Here is a 21,212-nt window from a genome sequence, read left to right as displayed (position 1 = left end):
TTTTTGTTTTTATATAAAAAAAAACATGTTGATAGTAAAGTATGTGTGTGCTAGAAATTGCTCAAAGGACATGATACGATAAAAATCTTTCGATAAATCTTCGTTAAATTTAACATCAATTAAATAGAATATTTCAAATACTGCGTGACTTAAAGTCATTTATGCTGCAACTAGAACTGAGTTTAGAATATACTAAATTAGACAAGTTTTATTATGAAAATGAACTATAATAATAATTAACTCGATTTATCGCAATATGAGTTAGTTCATGTTACACGAAGGTTGTTAAGGCCAGTTTGAAAATAGGATTCCCCCCAAAAAAAATTTTTGGCAAATAGTTCAGCTCAATTATTTACAAAATGAATTTTGACTTAAAAATGGCGATAAAAACTTGCAAAAGATAATCAACTAGTCAAAATCAACCATCCACCCTCATAGCATTTGAAATCAACGTCACTAAAAATTAGCGCTTGTGGAAGGCTGTCGATTAATGTTTAAATGTAGATTTAAAAATGGCAGACCATTCTGACTCAGATAAAAGTTCTGAAATTGATCAAAATCGTATCTATCTTTAAATAACATTTTTTTAAATTTTAAAACATTTCTCCCAAAAAGTTCCTAATATTGTTCACATTTTTTCTTTGCCTATCACTTTTTTTTTTTTTGAAAATATTTTAGAATAAGAAATTTGTATTTATTCTACAGAATCTGAAACGTCATTACGCTTACTTCTAAAGCTACAAATACGATGAAAAAAAATGTTTTGATTAAATAATCATTAAGTTACAAAATGACGAGGCTTCAAGGTGTACAATAAAATGACAGGTGTTACCTAAGAAGCAACAAGTGATATGTCTGTGTCAACAGCTTCTAGATTTTATTCGACCTGTGATCTTCAGTCCTAGATAATTCCTGCCATTAAAAAAATCTTCAAGAGCGACTACCACTGTCTCTCTTCTTGTACAGGTATTGGCGGATATGTCGGAAATTTTTGTAACTTGTAATTTTTAGATTGCTATGGTCGATTTGCGTGAAGTGTATTTATTTTTAACAGGTATCAATAAAATGATATAATAACAATAATAATAATAATAATAATAATAATAATAATAATAGCTATGAGGTTAGCATACTGGACTCCCACGCGGAGGTCCCGGGTTCGAATCCAGCTGCTGACCCTTAGATTTTCTCTTCCTAGGAGCTTCTTACAGCTCACTGTCCGGTGATGGATAGTGTTGTCTGTAACGAGAGAACACTGTCCGGAGGCCGGCAGTGCACTGGAAAAAGCTCCGGGCGCCAATAACCTTAGATGTTGACGCGCCTTAAATAAAAAAATAATAATAATAATAATAATAAAAATAATAATAATAGAGATATAAGGGAAGGGATTTACTATGAGGTTAGCATACTGGACTCCCACGCGGAGGTCCCGGGTTCGAATCCAGCAGCTAGCCCTTAGATTTTCTCTTCCTAGGAGCTTCTTACAGCTCACTGTCCGGTGATGGACAGTGTTGTCTGTAACGAGAGAACACTGTCCGGAGGCCGGCAGTGCACTGGAAAAAGCTCCGGGCGCTAATAACCTCAGCTGTTGATGCGCCAAAAAAAAAAAAAAAAAAAATAGAGAAATACTGGACAATTAGAAATCGATGAACCTAAAGGGTATTGTCAAACTAAACACTGAAAAATGGACGCAAGGAGTTAAAGAGGTGCTAGTTGAACCAAGAAAAAGAACGTATTCAATGGCTAACGTCACAACATCTCTCCAACATATGGACCTAACCACTAATCAATATCACTACTTCATAATCCTGGCAAGTAGAGCGATACCAGCTCTAAGATATAGATGTCCTTCCGCTCAAGAGGGTCCACCATTATGCACCCTATTATTCAATGTCTCACCTTTTCTTTTAACGTGAGCCCGTCCTTCTTGGTCTAATGGGAGAGCATTATATGTTGCTGGCTACTACGCTGTTACACATTAATATTGTACTTACAATCGAGCCGGTCAGTTTAGCGTGATCCTGGCATTAAAAATGGAATATATTTGGTTTAGGCGAAGAAAGGATGTGAACATTTATCGTGCTGTCTGAAGATAATGAGCAATTACAATTAACGCAGAACCCTTAAAACTATAAATTTTAATAAAAACTAGAGGACAGAATTTAAAAGATTTGTGTAAAAATTGGAAGTATTGCAAAAATGAATTTTTAAAAAGTAGGTATTCTACGCAATGTTCTGCGCCACACTAAATTCTAAACTTCATTTCGTTCCACCTCTTAAGTTTCAGTTTATTATACTGTGTTCATTTTAAGACGGCTCAAATGCATTTCATGCTTAGACGGTTAATCTGAGCCAAAAATGGGAGAGGAAAAATGTGTTGCCCGTCACTTCTAGTTTCAGAATATGGGACTTGATTTTAGATACCTGCCCGCACACGCGGCTGAAGCGCGAACAAAAGTGAGGGTTCGCAGTTGACCCCCATTTTCATGTACACAGTTTTAAAGAGTATAAAAAGTAATGAAAGAAACCGGAAACCTCAATTCGATATCTTCAAAATTAAAGGTGCTAGGCCATTTCAAAATCTGGTATTTATTAATCATATTTCAATTTTTTAACTTGATATCAAAGAGAAAGTAGAGCACGCGATAGGTCATTTTTATGTATTTTTTCATCCCCTTTCTATTAAAAACATTGCCAAGGCAGTAAAGCTAGTATTTTTCTTAATATCGGGAAATAAGTCGTTTTCCGAGAGATTTTTCTAAGAAAAATCAAATGTTAAGAGCTTTAGATGTTATCAAGCATACACAAAATGGCTAAAAATTAATTTTACATCTGTTACAAACAAGAAGGTTTAATAATTTTTTGGTGGTAATTTTGGGAGAGTTGCGTTTAATTACTAAAAAAATTGGTGTCCTCCTGCCACATATTTAAGTGATCAATATCTTTCATGTAAAGGATCAAACTTATACCTTAATTTATCAAATAATGCACTTTACTCAACTTGTGGAGCATGTACTGTGCCTTCAAAGGTGTCTCCTCTGGCTCGCCAAGTCAGGTTAGCCTGGAGGTTATCAACTGCTCTCTGTATCTGAGATGACTTCATAGAATACGTGTAAAATACTCGTTCTGTTTGATGATTCCTTACGCATTTAATTAATAATAAGGAATAAAAGAGTGAAGTAAAGTAATCGCCTAATTTTTCAGACGCAATAAGGTATCACAGGCGCACTTTTACTATATTTTTCTAACAAATAAAAAGTAGCTATACCCAAAATTCGAACTGGGGATCTCTCACTTACAAAGCCACACTCACAACCACTAGACCAACCCCCACGCCTACAATAAGCAATAATAATAAAGGATTAATATGAAACTTTCATAAACCAAAAACTGTAAAACATGTTTTACAATTAATAATGAAGCAGGGTCGCTGCTCCCAATCTACCTGGCGGTTTTTTTTTTTTGAATGAAGTATTATTTTTATTAAGAAAAACCAATTACGCTGGTCCGCTCCACGGCGTTAGCAATTTCGCTAATAAAAAGTTGAACTAATAAAAATCCATTATAATTTTTATAATAAAAAAACCTTAAAAAAGAAAAAAAGATCTATGTTTGTGTATATAAGGATCGTTTTCGTTGATTGGAATCACAAAAGAATTTTTTTTAATTATTCCAACAATATTTTTATGTTACAAGTGGAAATATTTTCATAAAGGATTCCAGCGTTTATTATTGAAAAAGATTGAAAGACAATCTCTTTTTGTTTTTCCGGCTGGCCAGCAGTAAATCATGTAGTTAAAAAAAGACATCAAAGTTAAAACATAACTCAAACAGATCAAATTTTGATTGAAACAGACTTTTTACTTGTTTTCTCTACGTTTGCTATTTGTTTTTTAAAAAAAAATATTCATTTTTAATTAAGGCGCATCAACATCAGAAATCATTGGGACGTCCTGAGCCTTTTTTCAATGTACACGGCCAGCTTATGGTCCATGTTCAATACGAGGGTCGTTTGAAAAGTCCGTGCAAAAATAAAAACTACTTAATTTTTTGAGGTAAACCTTTTTTATTTTTCAACATAGTCTCCTTTTAGGCTTATACACTTCGTCCAACGCTGCTCTAGTTTGTTGATCCCATCCGAATAATAGGATTTGTCCAAGTCTGAAAAATAGCCATTCGTTTCTGCAATCACCTCCTCGTTTGAATAAAATCTTTTTCCCGCCAGCCATTTCTTCATATTGGGGAACAAATAGTAGTCCGAGGGAGCCATGTCTGGAGAATAGGGGGGGATGTGAAACGAGTTGGAACCCTATTTCCATTAATTTTGCGACCACAACTGCTGAGGTGTGAGCTGGTGCGTTGTCGTGATGGAAAAGGACTTTTTTGTGGGCTAATCGTGGGCGTTTTTCTTGCAGCTCGGTTTTCAAACGGTCCAATAACGATGAATAATATGCACCTGTAATAGTTTTACCCTTTTCCAGATAGTCGATGAGGATTATTCCTTGCGAATCCCAAAAGACAGTCGCCATAATCTTTCCGGCCGAAGGAACGGTCTTCGCCTTTTTTGGCGCAGATTCCCCCTTGGTAACCCATTGTTTAGATTCAGGAGTGTAGAGTGGTGGGAGCCACAATAGATCCAAAGGGGTCGCAGTGGCGTAGGCCTTAGGACCGCCCTACTAGAATCTTATCTTATGTCTTACAGGAAAGAACTGGCCACTTATCAAAACTTCTGTAATCGAACAAATTCACTCTCAATCAGTTCCAGTTTGTTAATAATCAATAGTGATCAGGTAAAAGATGTCTCGATAAAAGAGGCTGGACTTTTAGAGAAAAGAAAGTAGAAACAGATTTTCCTTTTTGCCGTTTTTACCTTAGATAGAGGTTCAGACCTCAGTACGAGCATAATTTCATTTTGCACAGAATTCAAAGCTCTTTTCTTCCTTGTAAAAGCACTTGCGTCCCTAGTTAACTAGGCAATGCATACGTGAAGCGGTGCAAGATTTTGAATGAGCATCTCAAGCCCCAGAGATTGCAGAAAAAAAGTGCTTGCAGTGACTATTATGACGTTGTAAACTTTTGGTTATTTTGCCCTGCGTTCGACGTGTTTACGCGTCATTGTCTGATTTTAATTCTGCACACTGTGGGTTTTTTTTTTTAAAACTAAATTCCTCGCTTAACTGGTTAAACATTAAGTAAAATCCACGGCTTCTAAACAGGAAATCGTACCCTGTACCACAATACGTATTATTAGTTTTGCGGGTCACTCCTCTAACCGCTCGGCTACCATGGCGCCCCAGTTTTAATTAATGATAAATAATTAATTACATTAAGAATATTAAGTTAATAAATAAACTTAATGCTCTATTTATTACAGTTAGATTAGCATTAACTTAACAATAGAAAAGGCTATTATAAAGGGATTTCAATGGCTAATGTTTGGTAAATACATAAACTACTTGCACAAACTTAGTAATATAAGCGTTCACCATTGTGTAAAGCTTTGTTTTTGAGAGTAAGTATACATAAAAGGCGAGCATAGATGGGATTTTGGTTAAAGTTAGAGCTAGTTTAGTTGATCCATAGCCCAAGTAAATGGTCTAGTTTGGCAGTTATATGAGTGAGCTCTAATGGTAAAAGCAAACGTCTCACTTCTTAGTGATCCTTCGAGAAGGTAACTTTAGCGATAGTGCTGTGTTAACCTTTAACACGGATATACTAACTTACACCAGCTTTGACTTGTGAGCTTTGAATGGAATCACAGAATTAGCCGCCTCATAGCACAATAGCTAAAAGTTGTGTACTCTGACGCAAGCAAATCATATAGACCGACAGTCCAAAGTTCTGGCACTATCGTCTTTACGATTTCCTATTCTTTGTTTACGTGAATTTGTAAAAATTTTGTTACAATTGTCGACTCAAGAGGACTGAAAACTTCCACATCGCAAATTCTCTAATCGCTTAGAATAATTGATACTACTTCTAATACGCACTATAACCTGGAAATTATGCATCAATTGTAATTAACTTAAATGTGTTTATGCAACTAAGGTGATATAACACCAGATTTCAAAGTTCAATTCAACGCGCATAACCAATTCACAGAGATTATTTGTACTTCTTGGCAAAAAAAGTGGCCGCCATTAAAAAAAATGTATTTACCCATTCGTTATTGCAAAAAAATAAAATATTTTTAGCATGCATTGTTGATAAACGTATGGTAGCTTAAAGAAATGATAAGGAAATTCAAAATTGGGAAATAAAGAAATATGGAAAAACCAAAAAAAAAAAGTAGCACAAACAAATCACTAGTACCGTTTGTTTTTGTAAACTTAGATCTCTAATCCTTAAAATTCACAGTGATGTGGTTTGGACCAGGATTAATTTGAAACTCGGACTGAATTAATTTTTATAGAGTGAACTCTATAACAGCTGCTGGCTACATAGAGGACATTCTTTCGGAGGCTGTTTGAACCCAATCGTACCATACTTTGGCGAGGAATTATCGTTTAAGCACGATAATGCACGGCCCCGTACAGCAAAGATTGTTACCCGCTACCTGGAAAACGCTTAAATCCAATGTTTAGAGTGGGCCCAGCATGTAGTCCAGATCTAAAGCCTATTGAAAATCTATGGGATGAGTTGTCAAGACGAATTAAGAGACGTCCAACATTAGCAGATTCGCTTCACGAGTTAAGGATTGCACTAGCGGAAGAATATGAAAATATCACCTCAGGAAATTATTCAAAATCCTATTAGGTCAATGCCCCGTAGAATGCAAGCCCTAATAAACGCAAGAGGCGGAAACACATGCGTTAACATTTTGTTAATTTCAAAATACTTAATAATTTTTCTCTTTTTTTTAAATGCCACTTGTTATTATTTACCTTAAATATTCCTAAGTATGTTACAAGTGGCCTGCTATTTATTCTAATAGTATGTGGAGACGTTAATAAGAAATAGATTGGAAATCAGTACACATACTGAAGGGTGGCCACTTTTTTTGCCTTTCAGTGCAGTATGTTATCAAACAAATGTTAAATACAGAAAACCCTTTGATTACCATTCAAATAATATAAAGCTATAAAGTCAAAGGAGCTTCTAACAGCTTACTGTCCGACGATGGACATTAAGAAGAGAACGCTACTCTGGAGACCAACAGTGCACTGAAAAAAAGCACCGGGCACCAATAGCCTGTGATGTGACGCGCCTTAAATACTAAAAATAAATAAATAATTTCGTTGTTTCAGACAGTGAACACAAAACTTGCCCAATAGACTCTAAAGACAATCATTTCTCTTCAAAACATTAAGAAGATCTGCTTCTGATTACAGAATACCTAAAATACTTTGATTTCCCAATAATCCAGGATAGTCCGCAAAAAAATTAAATTGTCGCAACCAAATTAATTTTTAGTATACTTGTAAGTTCTCTTCATTTAGATTGTTAGGAGAATGTACGAGGTGTGGCTATTAAATAACGAGACTGATGCTGCTACAGAAGAACTATACATGCGCCAAATCCTAAAGACCGACAGCTGTGCAGCGTAAAGCCTTCTCTTTCGATTGCAGCGTCTCACGTGTTTATAGAGAAATCTGTCTGACCGGAACCGTCGTTTGTGTAAGAGGCGTTAGTTTCGTTTTGCCGAAAACATGATACTACACATGTAGTAGAGCAACGAATTGTCGTGAAATTTCACATGATACTGGGTAAAACCGCTACTGAAACTTATCTTTTATTAAAAGAAGTTTATGGCGATGAATGTTTATAACGTGCGCAAGTTTTTGAATGGTTCAAGCGTTTCCAAGATGGCCGAGAAGACGTCGGAGATGATGTCCGCCCGGGTCGCCCTTCCACGTCCAAAACGGATGAAAATATCGATTACAATGAATCAACATTACTACCGTGAGGTGCTCGCTCAACTACGTGAAAGAGAAAGGAAAAAACTACCCGATTTGTGGAAGAACAAGTCATGGGGATCTCCATCTAGACAACGCGCCGGCTATATGTATTGTCTGTCAAGACGTTTCTAGCCAAGTACAACCTCCCAGTTTTAGGCCATCCGCCTTATTCGCCTAACGTGGCCCCATGTGACTTTTATCTGTTCTCCAAAGTCAAATCTGCATTAAAAGGAACACGATTTCAGTCCGTTGAAGCTGTGAAAGAAAAAGCGGCCCGCGTCATGCAGGAGCTCACAGAAAAAGACTTCCAGCACTGTTTCAAACAATGGTAAATTCGCATGGAGCGTTGTAGGGATAGGGGAGGGGTGTATATTGAAGGTGATAATGACAAATTATGTATAAAATTAAAATAAAATGTTTTAGAGCAATATTCCCGTTAATTAATAGCCACACCTCGTATTACCAGTCGCATTAAGAACTTAGACAAACCAACTCATTTCGTCGAGACTACAATATTTAATAAATGACGATCTGCCAAACCAAATATTAAATACTGACAACCCAGATGTTTTGAGTAGTCACTAATTTTAATCATTAGGTTAGGCAAATGTAATGGAAAGAATAAGTAGAGGAATGTTAAAGGAAAAGCAGTAAGTATAAACAGATAGACTTGCTGAAGTAAGGTGAACTAAGGAAAATAAATCTACATTAGAGCTATAACACTAAATAACCAATATCCAGCTAAAGAATAAAGATAAATTAGATGGTAGCATTCTTTTATCCTCAATTTTTCACTATGAGATCTAAAATTTTATCAATTCCCTTGCTAATCTATCGCAGTAACTTTTCAGCACTTTTTAGATTCAGCTCGAAATAATTTAAGGAAGGAATACTCGTATTATATTGCACAAAAAAATTAATGAAAATGTTTATTCATAAAAATGTTTAATTCATTTAATATAGGTTGATATATTGAGGGACAAAACTAATTGTATAACATCATCAATTGTCGTCATCTAATGACGTAAATGTACAATAATTTGTTCCAATAAAAGCAAGTATAGGTATTGTGGTTTGGAAATATGAAGGAGGCAGACAGTTAGAGGAGAATAACCAAGAGAATATTTTAGATGAAAGAGAGGGATAACTCCAACTGGAGAAGTCTGGCAAATATTGAGTAGACAGAATCGTTTACATTAATTTCCTCCCAACCACAATCGCGTAATCACGCACAGTAATGACGTAATCAAAGCAATGACATCAGGGAGTATATTGTCTTTCAGCAATGTCAACTTTTTCCCTAATATATTAAGCTGCCTTAAGTTAATTTTAGGCAAAATGAAAACCCTGCCAGTAGACACTTCATTAAGGGTTTTGGTTCACCTTGTGATTCTTATATCTATTACTATTAAAACTGTCCGGCAGGGCAGTTGTACGAGGGTCGTTTGAAAAGTCCGTGCATGTCAGAGAGATAGCACTACTGGCGCGTATCGAGGTTATGTTTAGTTAGTAGCATCTCTTGGAAGAACACACACCAAGTTTCAGCCAGATCGGTCTATTTCTTTGTGTTTGGCATTCGTTTGAATCGAGGAAGTCGAGTGATTTTCAAAAAATGGACGAAAAAGAATTTCGTGTGTTGATTAAACACTACTTTATGAAAGGGAAAACCCTCAGGAGACTAAAGAGAAGCTTGATAAACATTATGGTGACTCTGCACCTTCGATTAGAACAGTTTATAAGTGGTTTCAAAATTTTCGGAGTGGCCATATGGGCACAAGTGACGCTGAACGTTCTGGACGCCATGTTGAGGTTACTACTCCAGAAATCATTGATAAAATCCATGATATGGTGATGGATGACAGAAGAGTGAAGGTGCGTGAGATTGCTAGTGCTGTGGGCATCTCGAATGAACGGGTACATAATATTTTGCATCAACATTTGGACATGACAAAGCTATCCGCAAGATGGGTGCCGCGATTGCTCACGCTTGACGAAAAAAGAAATCGTGTGAAGTGTTGCAAGGACGGTTTGCAGCTGTTCCAGAAGAATCCGCAGGACTTTAAGCGTCGTTTCGTCACTGTGGATGAAACATGGATACATCACTACACTCCTGAGACCAAAGAACAATCTAAACAATGGGTTACCAAGGGGGAATCTGCGCCAAAAAAGGCGAAGACCGTTCCTTCGGCCGGAAAGATTATGTCTTTTGGGATTCGCAAGGAATAATCCTCATCGACTATCTGGAAAAGGGTAAAACTATTACAGGTGCATATTATTCATCGTTATTGAACCGTTTGAAAACCGAGCTGCAAGAAAAACGCCCACGATTGGCCCACAAAAAAGTCCTTTTCCATCACGACAACGCACCAGCTCACACCTCATCAGCAGTTGTGGTCGCAAAATTAATGGAAATAGGGTTCCAACTCGTTTCACATTCCCCCTATTCTCCAGACTTGGCTCTCTCGGACTACTATTTGTTCCCCAATATGAAGAAATGGCTGGCGGGAAAAATATTTTATTCAAACGAGGAGGTGATTGCAGAAACGAATGGCTATTTTTCAGACTTGGACAAATCCTATTATTCGGAAGGGATCAACAAACTAGAGCAGCGTTGGACGAAGTGTATAAGCCTAAAAGGAGACTATGTTGAAAAATAAAAAAGGTTTACCCCAAAAAATTAAGTAGTTTTTATTTTTGCGCGGACTTTTCAAACGACCCTCGTACAGTCGTATAAGGGTGACCGTCAAAAAGTGCACGAAAAAGCGTAACGTTGAAAAACAACTAACTTTAACAATGTTTTTCTCTTTTTCTCTTTAAAGATAAAATTCCCAAATTTTCTTTAAAATATAGGGCAAATCCTCCTTTATAACTGTAACTTTTTTGCAACATAGATTAAATAGATTTTCAGAAAAAAAGTTGCTGAAAATGAGCAAAATCGGCATTTTCAAGAATTGTTCTTGTTGTTTTTGTTGTTGTCATCCTATTAAATGATTTTAATGACCCTCCTAAGTATTTTTGTTTTTTTAAATATTAACTTTCCTGAATAATTGAATAAAAATGAACCAAATTCAGCTGGAACCCACGGATGACCACTCGCTGGGCCTACAAACCCATTCCCTCCAATGTCTTCCAAGATAATCTGAAGAAAACTCTACCAGAAAAAGAAAAGAAAATGCATAGATGCTAATTCGAATCTAGTTTCCACTCAAAACAAGCCCCAGGGTCGATAGGTAATCAAAAGATGAGTACAATCATTGATACCAACAAACACCTATCAACGTTTATTATAATGTCAGTCAGTAGTCAAGTTGAATATTTTGTTCTTTTTTATATCAAAGAAAATTAAATTAAGTTTCATTCAGGCAAAAATGAACCATTTGTTTTTGCCAAAAAAAAAAAGCGTAAGTTTTCTAGAGAAAAATTTGGTTGCTAAAATTTATTGGCAAGTCAGAATATAAATAAAAGTTTTCTCTGAAGATGAGGTCGTGGTTACGCATCTAATGACATCTTATAATTCTTCACTCTGAGAGCCAGCAGTGTTGTGAGAAGCCTCCGGATGCAGTTTAATCTTTGTTTAAAATTTGTTTGATCTTTGCAAACAAACGCGGTAAGTGGACTGTATAGAATAGGGTGTAGTTCTTAATGCGGGCAATCAAATGAAATTATACAAATAAAATGAAATAATAAAGCTTACCTTCCAAGATGTGGACACTGGCGTGACAAAGCTCTAAGGAAATGGAAACCCCAAAGGGAAAAGAGAGTCGACTCCCCCACCCCCTGGCCACAGATACCTTTATGAGCGTAGATTATGTCCTCTTGACTAAAGGCGAGCTGATTGAAGACCAAATAGGCGTTAATATTCTTTATAGCGGTGAACATGCGGTGTAACGAGAATAGCGGAAAACTGCGTACCCGTGAACATGCGGTGTAACGAATGGAAGTGAACACGGGATAGCACTTGAAATTGCGGTGTAACAGAAAGAGTAGAACACTGGACACTCATACAGTTGCGATGAACGTGCGGTGTAGCGAGAATAGCGGAAAACGGAAAACACTTCCGTACGAGTGCCAGAGAACAAACGTGACGAACAGACTGCGGTAAAACGAAGAGAGAAACGAAAATTAATGGGATAGTTCCCAATTGGAAGAAAATTTCAAATAAAACTTGTAACTTACTCGTTTTTACTCAATATCATTAACTCTGACTGGTGGGATAAACGGATATTCACAAAGGATATAAATTCTGAACAAGAACAAATATCATACAATCCTCCATGAATTCTGCAAGTCTTTTGTAAATCATAAGTTTTATGACAGAAGACCAACATACCTCTTACAACAAAAAATACACTTTTCAGATCTACTCGGCCTACGAAAAAGGCCGAGAAAGTCAGTACGTGACAAAAATATCAAGTATAAAAAGATCTCAGTAATTATCAGACCCAATTATTCCAACAAAACTATTATTAATAATAAATAATACAAACCAAGTATTAAATAAATAAATGCGTAACAAAATTAATTAAAATTAATTTTTTTTTTTTTATATATTTATGGATTAAGGCGCGTCACAACATCTGAGATTATTAGCCCCTGGAGCTTTGTTCAGTCCACTTCCGGCATCCGGACAGTGTTTTCTCGCTAAAGACAGTCCACCACTGTACAGTGAGCTGTAAGAAGCTCCTAGGAAGAAAAAATCTAAGGGCTAATAAGCTAATCTCTTCCCTCAATTAATTAATTTAATTAATTAATTAAAAAGAATAATAAGAAGAAAGTAATCCAATCATTCCATTGGTGAACTAAAAAAAACAGTAATATCAATAAATTAAGAAAAAATATTTGTTTTAATTAACCCGAAATGATTTTAAAACATGTATCAAATTAAAAAAGATAATTAATTATTCACATTCAATTAATTTAAATGGCGCTAATGAAAAACCAACTTCAATCAATTCCACCCACGCAACTTTCTCATCAAATATATGTAAATACTTTCATGCAAATATATATGTATATATTCTATATAGTATATCTAGAGAGAGGGAATTTTACAATATAATTTTGGTGATTTGAAACACAAATCAGATGAAAGTAAATAATTATTTTTAACTTTAAATTGCTCTAGACTTGACACATTTTAGTGCGATCTACGAGGGTCGTTTGAAAAGTCCGAGCAAAAATAAAAACTACTTAATTTTTTGGGGTAAACCTTTTTTATTTTTCAACATAGTCTCCTTTTAGGCTTATACACTTCGTCCAACGCTGCTCTAGTTTGTTGATCCCTTCCGAATAATAGGATTTGTCCAAGTCTGAAAAATAGCCATTCGTTTCTGCAATCACCTCCTCGTTTGAATAAAATCTTTTTCCCGCCAGCCATTTCTTCATATTGGGGAACAAATAGTAGTCCGAGGGAGCCAAGTCTGGAGAATAGGGGGGATGTGAAACGAGTTGGAACCCTATTTCCATTAATTTTGCGACCACAACTGCTGAGGTGTGAGCTGGTGCGTTGTCGTGATGGAAAAGGACTTTTTGTGGGCCAATCGTGGGCGTTTTTCTTGCGGCTCGGTTTTCAAACGGTCCAATAACGATGGATAATATGCACCTGTAATAGTTTTACCCTTTTCCAGATAGTCGATGAGGATTATTCCTTGCGAATCCCAAAAGACAGTCGCCATAATCTTTCCGGCCGAAGGAACGGTCTTCGCCTTATTTTGGCGCAGATTCCCCCTTGGTAACCCATTGTTTAGATTGTTCTTGGGTCTCAGGAGTGTAGTGATGTATCCATGTTTCATCCACAGTGACGAAACGACGCTTAAAGTCCTGCGGATTCTTCTGGAACAGCTGTAAACCGTCCTTGCAACACTTCACACGATTTCGTTTTTGGTCAAGCGTGAGCAATCGCGGCACCCATCTTGCGGATAGCTTTGTCATGTCCAAATGTTGATGCAAAATATTATGTACCCGTTCATTCGAGATGCCCACAGCACTAGCAATCTCACGCACCTTCACTCTTCTGTCATCCATCACCATATCATGGATTTTATCAATGATTTCTGGAGTAGTAACCTCAACAGGGCGTCCAGAACGTTCAGCGTCACTTGTGCCCATTTGGCCACTCCGAAAATTTTGAAACCACTTATAAACTGTTCTAATCGAAGGTGCAAAGTCACCATAATGTTTATCAAGCTTCTCTTTAGTCTCCTCAGGCGTTTTGCCTTTCATAAAGTCAACACACTTACATAAAGTCAATCAACACACGAAATTCTTTTTCGTCCATTTTTTGAAAATCACTCGACTTCCTCGATTCAAACGAATGCCAAACACAAAGAAATAGACCGATCTGGCTGAAACTTGGTGTGTGTTCTTCCAAGAGATGCTACTAACTAAACATAACCTCGATACGCGCCAGTAGTGCTATCTCTCTGACTTTGCACGGACTTTTCAAACGACCCTCGTATATTTTTGAAGGAATACCTCTAATTCACTAATATAATAACTATGATTTCAGCACCATAGTCTATAACAAATCACAATTGATTAAGAGTGCATTGTAGAAGTTTCGATGGCTGGTTTTGGTTCCTGTGCTTATCAAATTCAAAGCTGCCCACTCTGAGACAGAAAAGAAGGCACACCAACCTTTGAAGTTAATACTTAAGAAAGCAAAAATATTACAATTGTCAACAAGTATTAGGTAAATAATTTTAGTAAACAGTGCTTTTTTTTATCAAATTAATGTAATTTTCTAAATGTAATAATTCAATTTAATGTAAATAATCAATCTGTTATCTGTTACTATAAAATATTGTTGGAAGCTAGCCAAAAAATAAATGATAAAATTATGAATGAAATTGACAATAATCTTTCTTCCTGTTTGAATTATAAATCGATAAACGAAAAAACGATAAACTAAATTCTCAACAATTAACTCATTCAGTTAACTTAAGTTGAAAAGATCTGTTATTAGATCTCCAGTACTTATTCTCAACAGAGATGTGTGTCAGCACAAAATTTAGAATGCTTCAGAAATAATTCAAAGAAAGTTTACTGTTTCTTGTAACCATTCAATGTAATGACCCACTTCTGGTTTATTTTCAAAAAGTTATTTATCTGAAGATAAAAACAAAAATTAAGGGGGAACACGACTCTCTGTTTCTACAATTCTCGAAGTTCTGACTGATAAATTTCATTCACATTTTTAGGAAATGTTTCAGGAAAAATGTTACAAATTTAGACAAACTTACAAGAAAATTCTTCGGGCCATTTTCGAAAAAAAAAAATTGCAAACTGCAAAAACACGTTGAGTAATGGTGCACCATTAATGGCAGCTTGGGAAAAATTTTCTGAAAGGAAATGTCAAGCATTGAAAATCAAAAAGAAATTGAAAAGAAAAACTTAACTGACAGGAGAAACGAGAAAAATATAAATGGAAATATGACATATTTCAATATTCTATAGAAAGAAAGTGGAAAATGCTTCTGCACACATCTCATTATTGAAATCCAATAGAAAAACTGACAAAAACCTGTAGCAAGGAAGTGAAATACCAATCGTCCGTCACCGGCAAGAGTTCCGGTAAATCTAAATTATAATCGTAAATTTTTAAGGAATTTTCAGCTAGCAGCAGTTGTCTTTGGCGATGGATAAATTGAAGTAGAAATGTAGAATCGCCAAGGATTGTATCGTCTGGACACTTTTAACTGACTTCCAATCATCCCGGGTTTTCGGATCAACAGTTACGGAGTCGATTAAATTAAATATTAAACAATAAATAAATTAAATAAATTTAAATAATTTATTAAATTAATTTATAGATTTATTAAATTAATTTATATATTTACTGACAACAAATAATAATTAATAAGCATACCTTACTCTTCTTAAACTTATCTAATAGCCAACACTCACCTAAAACAGTAAAAAAAATCTTATTAATTAAATTATAATTTAATATCTAGTACTTAATGGTAAGCAGGAGCACTTTAATATTTTTTTAGCTTTCAAACATACTTAAAGGAAAGATAAGAGACTTCAAAAAAAATGGTAAATACTCTTTAAGAATTACGTACACAATATTAAATTTAGTATTCTGTTCATTGTGACCTTGTCGCTTCTGTAACTAAAGTTTTGGCCCAAGTCTGTCAATCCCACAAATTCTTGTAAATGCAGTTATAAATATGATTTTCAGTTTGAAGTGATATTTTTCCGGAAAAATGGACTCCAAATTTTTTTTTTAAAGATCACTACTTAATTGTAATTATTTCTATATGGGCATATGGATTCGAATTACTCCGGACAGCCGAACGCTCCAATCCTGAATCGCAACAGACCTAAATATTCCCTAACTAGTTGATTTAGCCCGCGTTACTTAAAACTTTTCCTATTACAATTCACTAATCCCACTCTCTTCTATCCAGAACAGTCACAGAACTAACCCTCCACGCAGACTTAGGCGTCGATGGCTCCCTAAGCTATTAAATACTGCATTGCCAATCCGAAATCAATTTGACTCCAAAAAAAAAAATAAGAATGGTCTCTGTTTCCCCACATCTCATAGCTATCTCGAAATGCCCTTAGATATGCTATCCCCACTCTCTCACCATTTGGTAGTCACGAGCTGAAGACCGTGGAACTCTTAGTTTCTTTTTGCAGATTAGTTTACTTGAATCATAAGAGTCCTTTAGACTCCTGATTGGTAATATGAGTAGATTTTCTATTATTATCTTGACTCCAGATTATTGCCTAAATGCTTATTTGATAAAATTACGTAATTTTCATAGAAAGTATCAAGGCACAAAAAAAAGCCTCTTTCTAGAATTGATTTTCTGTCCGAATTGCAGCAAAAACTTGCAGCGAATTGGGTAATTTCCGATACGTGTCAACAGCGCACAGTACTTGAAAAAATGAAAAAGTCCCTGATCAGAAGGCAGTCAATCAGGATTCTAGAAAATACTGAAATTACTGCGATCCTAAGTTGAAGTTAATTCCTTCTGCGTGAAATGTTAAAGCCGATTTGTGGACAGAATTTGTTTTTTCGTTCTTAATTACTATTCTTTCTCATCCTTTAATGCAAATTTTATTGTTAAAATTGAAATCAATATAGAAAAAGAAAAAAAATAAATTATGGAGTCAATATCATTCCACATTAGCAATAACTGACTTAAGTTCGAGCATTAGCAATGCAGTGTTAACTTCATAACCTTTATCGTCCTAGGACCTAGGACATGTAGTAACAGCTGGCTACCAACATTGGTTGGTCACATAACCAAGCAAATATGTGCATATGTGTGTATATTCTCGCTTATTAAACATTTTTTGCTTGTTGCATCATTGTATGCAGTTGCAAAATTGTAAAACAAAAAACAAAAAACGTACGGATCAATTCTCAGTAAAGGTCACAGTACCTCTAAAGATATAGGCAATACAGTACAGCTAGTGTGTAATGCAGGTTAGTAGAACTGCACTAAACTTTACATTATAAAGTCAGGCATGTTGGCTCAACAATTTACCTGGAATTTGAGAACAGTAAAATGTTGTAACTAACTCAGAAGTTCTGTTCAATTGCCCATCCTTGTGTACATTATACATTTTTAGAAAGCTATGTTTAAACAGGTTCGTTTACTAAAAACGTTTTACTCGGTAAACATAAGAGAGTTAGAAAGACTTATTTTATTCATATTCCGTTTAAATCGTACTAAATTCACAAATTAAATAATATTTTTCTTAATTTATATCGAGAATGTGAAAGAATTTAGAGTTAAAAACACTAAACATTGCTGACCGATTAAATCAAGAGCCAAAAGACAAACAGAGATGAGAAATTTTCTTCTGTGTTTTGCTAGATTTTGCTTTTCTAGGCATACTCATTCTCCACTATTTCCAAGGGCGGTACCGAACGGTAAAGGAATGAAATGGGCGAAATTAAAACAAAATACAAATAAATTTATGTGCCCGAGGAAATCTCAAAACCTTCTAAATACAAAATTCAGGAATCAGAATTTAAATTAGTGACGCATTACCAGCGTAATTTATTTATACTTACTGAAGCAGCGTTAAGCATGAATTAAAAATCTCAAATTACTTTCTTTCACCCAAATTTACATTTTAAATTGTTTCTCCGATAACTGAAAAGACTACTCGACAACAGATCAAAACTCACACTGGACAACAAAAGACTTATATATGTAAGTATATTAAAGCCAGTCTGGGTTTATGGCATCGAACTGTTCAACCAAACGCTCAAATCTGCAAAGGATCCAGTCCTTGCAGTCTAAAATTCTTCGCTCTCGTATAGTAAACGCTCCTTTCGACGTCACCAATCAAACCATTCACACAGACCTGAACATTCCTTTCGTGCAACACAATTTGCAAAATCACGTTACAGAAAATTCCATCTTAACATTCAAACACATCACAATCCACTGGTACAGCATCTATCTTCAAGAACACTTCCGAACAACACTTTTAGGCGACTTAAAAGACAGTGGCCTCGCGATCTCCTCTCTGATGAAGAGAGTCAGTAGAATGTAGAATGTTTTTGGAGTGTTACCGCTGTGTAACTTCTCCACTTTGATATGTGTGAATGTTATTTATTGTTATCATTGTTGCTTATAACGAAAAATGCGTTGATTGTAACTAAATAAATGATTTTTTAAAAAAAATTGTTAATTAATTAAATTCATTGTTGAATTAAATGTTCTTGAAACTAGAATTAGATAGAGATAGGTACTTCACTTCAATATTTATATAGGTTCGTAGCGATTGATACAATTTTTTGTAATGTATTGTAATAATTTGTGGCGTATTGTCTTACAATATTAAAAGTAATTTCTATTCAATCAATAATTATTGCATTACTTGAAACTTCTCTGAATGGGTCTCATGAAGAAATGGGTTACACTTAATTGGGCAGAGGTGAAATCATATTTATAAAAAAAAACTACTTTTTTAGGTGGGCTTTACGTTTAACTACCAATTAGGTGCCGTGGGCGGAGGCGACTACAAAACGTACTTTTACTATAAATTTCTCAAGTTAAAAATTAAATAAGATCCAAGGACTAGACCGGAAGTCAAACCCAGTACCACAATGAAATCTTGCCTTCAACTTCCGTGGCAAAAAAAAAATTAAATCTGCAGATAATTAAAACTGTCCGGTAGGACAGTTGTATAAGGGTTGATCGTCAAAAACTGCACGAAAATAGTGTAACGTTGAAAAACACCCAACTTTGACAATTTTTTTCTCTTTTTCTATAACAGATAAAATTCCCAAATTTTCTTTAAATTATAGGGCAAATCCTCCTTGCCAAATATTGAAAAAATGGCATTTTTCAGAAAATGTTCTTTTTACTTTTTTTACTGTAAACAACGTAGCGCCTAAAAGCGCGGGCCAATTTTCATGAATAGGGTTTTAAATTAAGAATTTATTTAAAATACAATAATTTTTGCCAATAAATAGTTTTTATGATTATTATAGGAGGACTGATTTCATAAATTGGCCAGTCCAAGGACTAACATTTCATTTAGCACTTAATTCGCTCCATAATACTTACAATTCCATCTCAATTTGGCCAGCATCACTTCTTTTATCGCAGCTAACTTAAGCTTAAAACTAAAATACTTAAATTTTTGACGGCCAGAGAATTTGGCGCTTCCATTATTCAGTCCGATCCACAAAATTTTCAAATAAATAATTAACTCCGACGAATACACATTTACACATTACCATTAAAATTTATTTTGAAGAATAGGTGGCGTCAAAGCTCGTACAGAACCACTCTAGATTATTTGAGAAAAAGCTTTTCGGATCGAACTGAAACAAGCAATAAACTCACAAGACCTCTTACTACCCTATATAACCTTCATTGATTTGTGAAGTGATTGCTGGCAGTTACGATTATTATATTTTAATCAATTCATCAACAAATTAGCTTTTGATCAAGTGCTCCAGGTGTAATAAATTCTCCTCTTTAATTTGTTATTTAATCCTAAATATTGTATTGTCTATCAGCTTGCATTTCGTATCTCTTGTGCGTTAGATGTACATTGATTCACGTTTATAAAGTGCAAGAAGTTTTGGTAAATCTTTAGAATAACTCCCCGGAGGCGTGGCCTAATTCGAAGTGATTCTGATTCGCTGTTACTATAGAACCCGCCATATTCAAATATAAATATAAAACTATTTCTTTATTTTATATTTACACATAAATCTAGCGGGTTATATGGTAACAGCGAATCAGAATCACTTCGAATTATTTATTTATTTCTTAATGGGGGCTTCGCCCCCACACCCCCTGATTTTTTCTTAATGGGGGCTTCGCCCCCATACCCCCTCCTAACCTGCCTAATCACCCTCAATTTTTTAATTTGTGTCACAAGATTCATTACAATAATTACACAGAACAACACAAAAGAAACTTACCTTATTCTGTGGAGTCCTTTTCCTGAGGAGGGTATACCTGTCGAACTCCCTCCAGATAATCTCTCCATACAACCATACAAAACCAACATCCATACAAAATTTTATAACATTCATTACTCCAACCTCACTCACACTACACTCATGCTTTAATTTAAAAAAAAACTGCAAATTTAAAACGCTCATACTCATAAAGTTACAAAAAAACGGCACCTCAGGTCACATACAGAGCACTCGCGGGAACTATTAATACATTAAACAGGAAGCAGTTGCTAGGCAGTAAGTGTACTGCGCATGCGCGCGAAACATAAGCGTTACGAAATTCGCACAATCCGAAACAGTTCATTGGCGGGAAGTAGTTTAAATTTTCACCGGTAGGTGCGCTGTACTTCCCACCCCCTAAAAATAAACAGGCCACGCCTCCGGGGCGCTATTCTATAGATTAGCCAAAGTTTTTAGCACGGAACGTATCGTACATACGGGGAAAAAAGTATTAAATTTATAAAAACCATTTTATTAGGGCTTAAGAGACCTCAAAACGGAGACAAATCCAATAAAAGCTCAAAAACAAAAATTTGACAACGCAATGCTTTCTCTTATCGTAAACTAGCTGTACCCGTACACACGTTGCTGTGTTTAACAAAAAGGCAGTTTTGATACCTCAAACATAATTTATTAATGACCAAATGAATACAATACATCGAAATGAAAATTAACAATAAAATTATCCCTACTTCAGAGTACAGTAGTGTCCTTGCAAAGGTAGCATTTCTACATAATGTGAAAAATTCAGTTAATGTTGTTGGAGGTGGTGACATTGCTCTTGCACGTACATTTTCTGATGTAAAGTACACACGATGTCCATTTTCTGCTAAATGAACAACCGTTGGATATCGCTCATG

The 21,212-nt window shown here is 35.3% G+C and overlaps 1 protein-coding gene across 8 annotated transcripts in view; it reads right to left on the bottom strand.

Annotated features, from left to right (window-relative positions):
* Window positions 1–21,212, bottom strand: part of Tomosyn (syntaxin-binding protein tomosyn) — a 476,946-nt gene that overhangs the window by 391,468 nt on the left and 64,266 nt on the right. The gene's annotated exons all lie outside the window — the stretch shown is intronic.

The sequence above is a fragment of the Rhodnius prolixus genome, unplaced genomic scaffold (genome assembly GCF_049639745.1).
Source record: "Rhodnius prolixus isolate KJV_2025 unplaced genomic scaffold, Rpr scaffold_3, whole genome shotgun sequence".
NCBI lineage: Eukaryota > Metazoa > Arthropoda > Insecta > Hemiptera > Reduviidae > Rhodnius > Rhodnius prolixus.
Note: the sequence above shows the minus strand (reverse complement) of the source record. Positions and strands in the feature narration are given on the sequence as shown.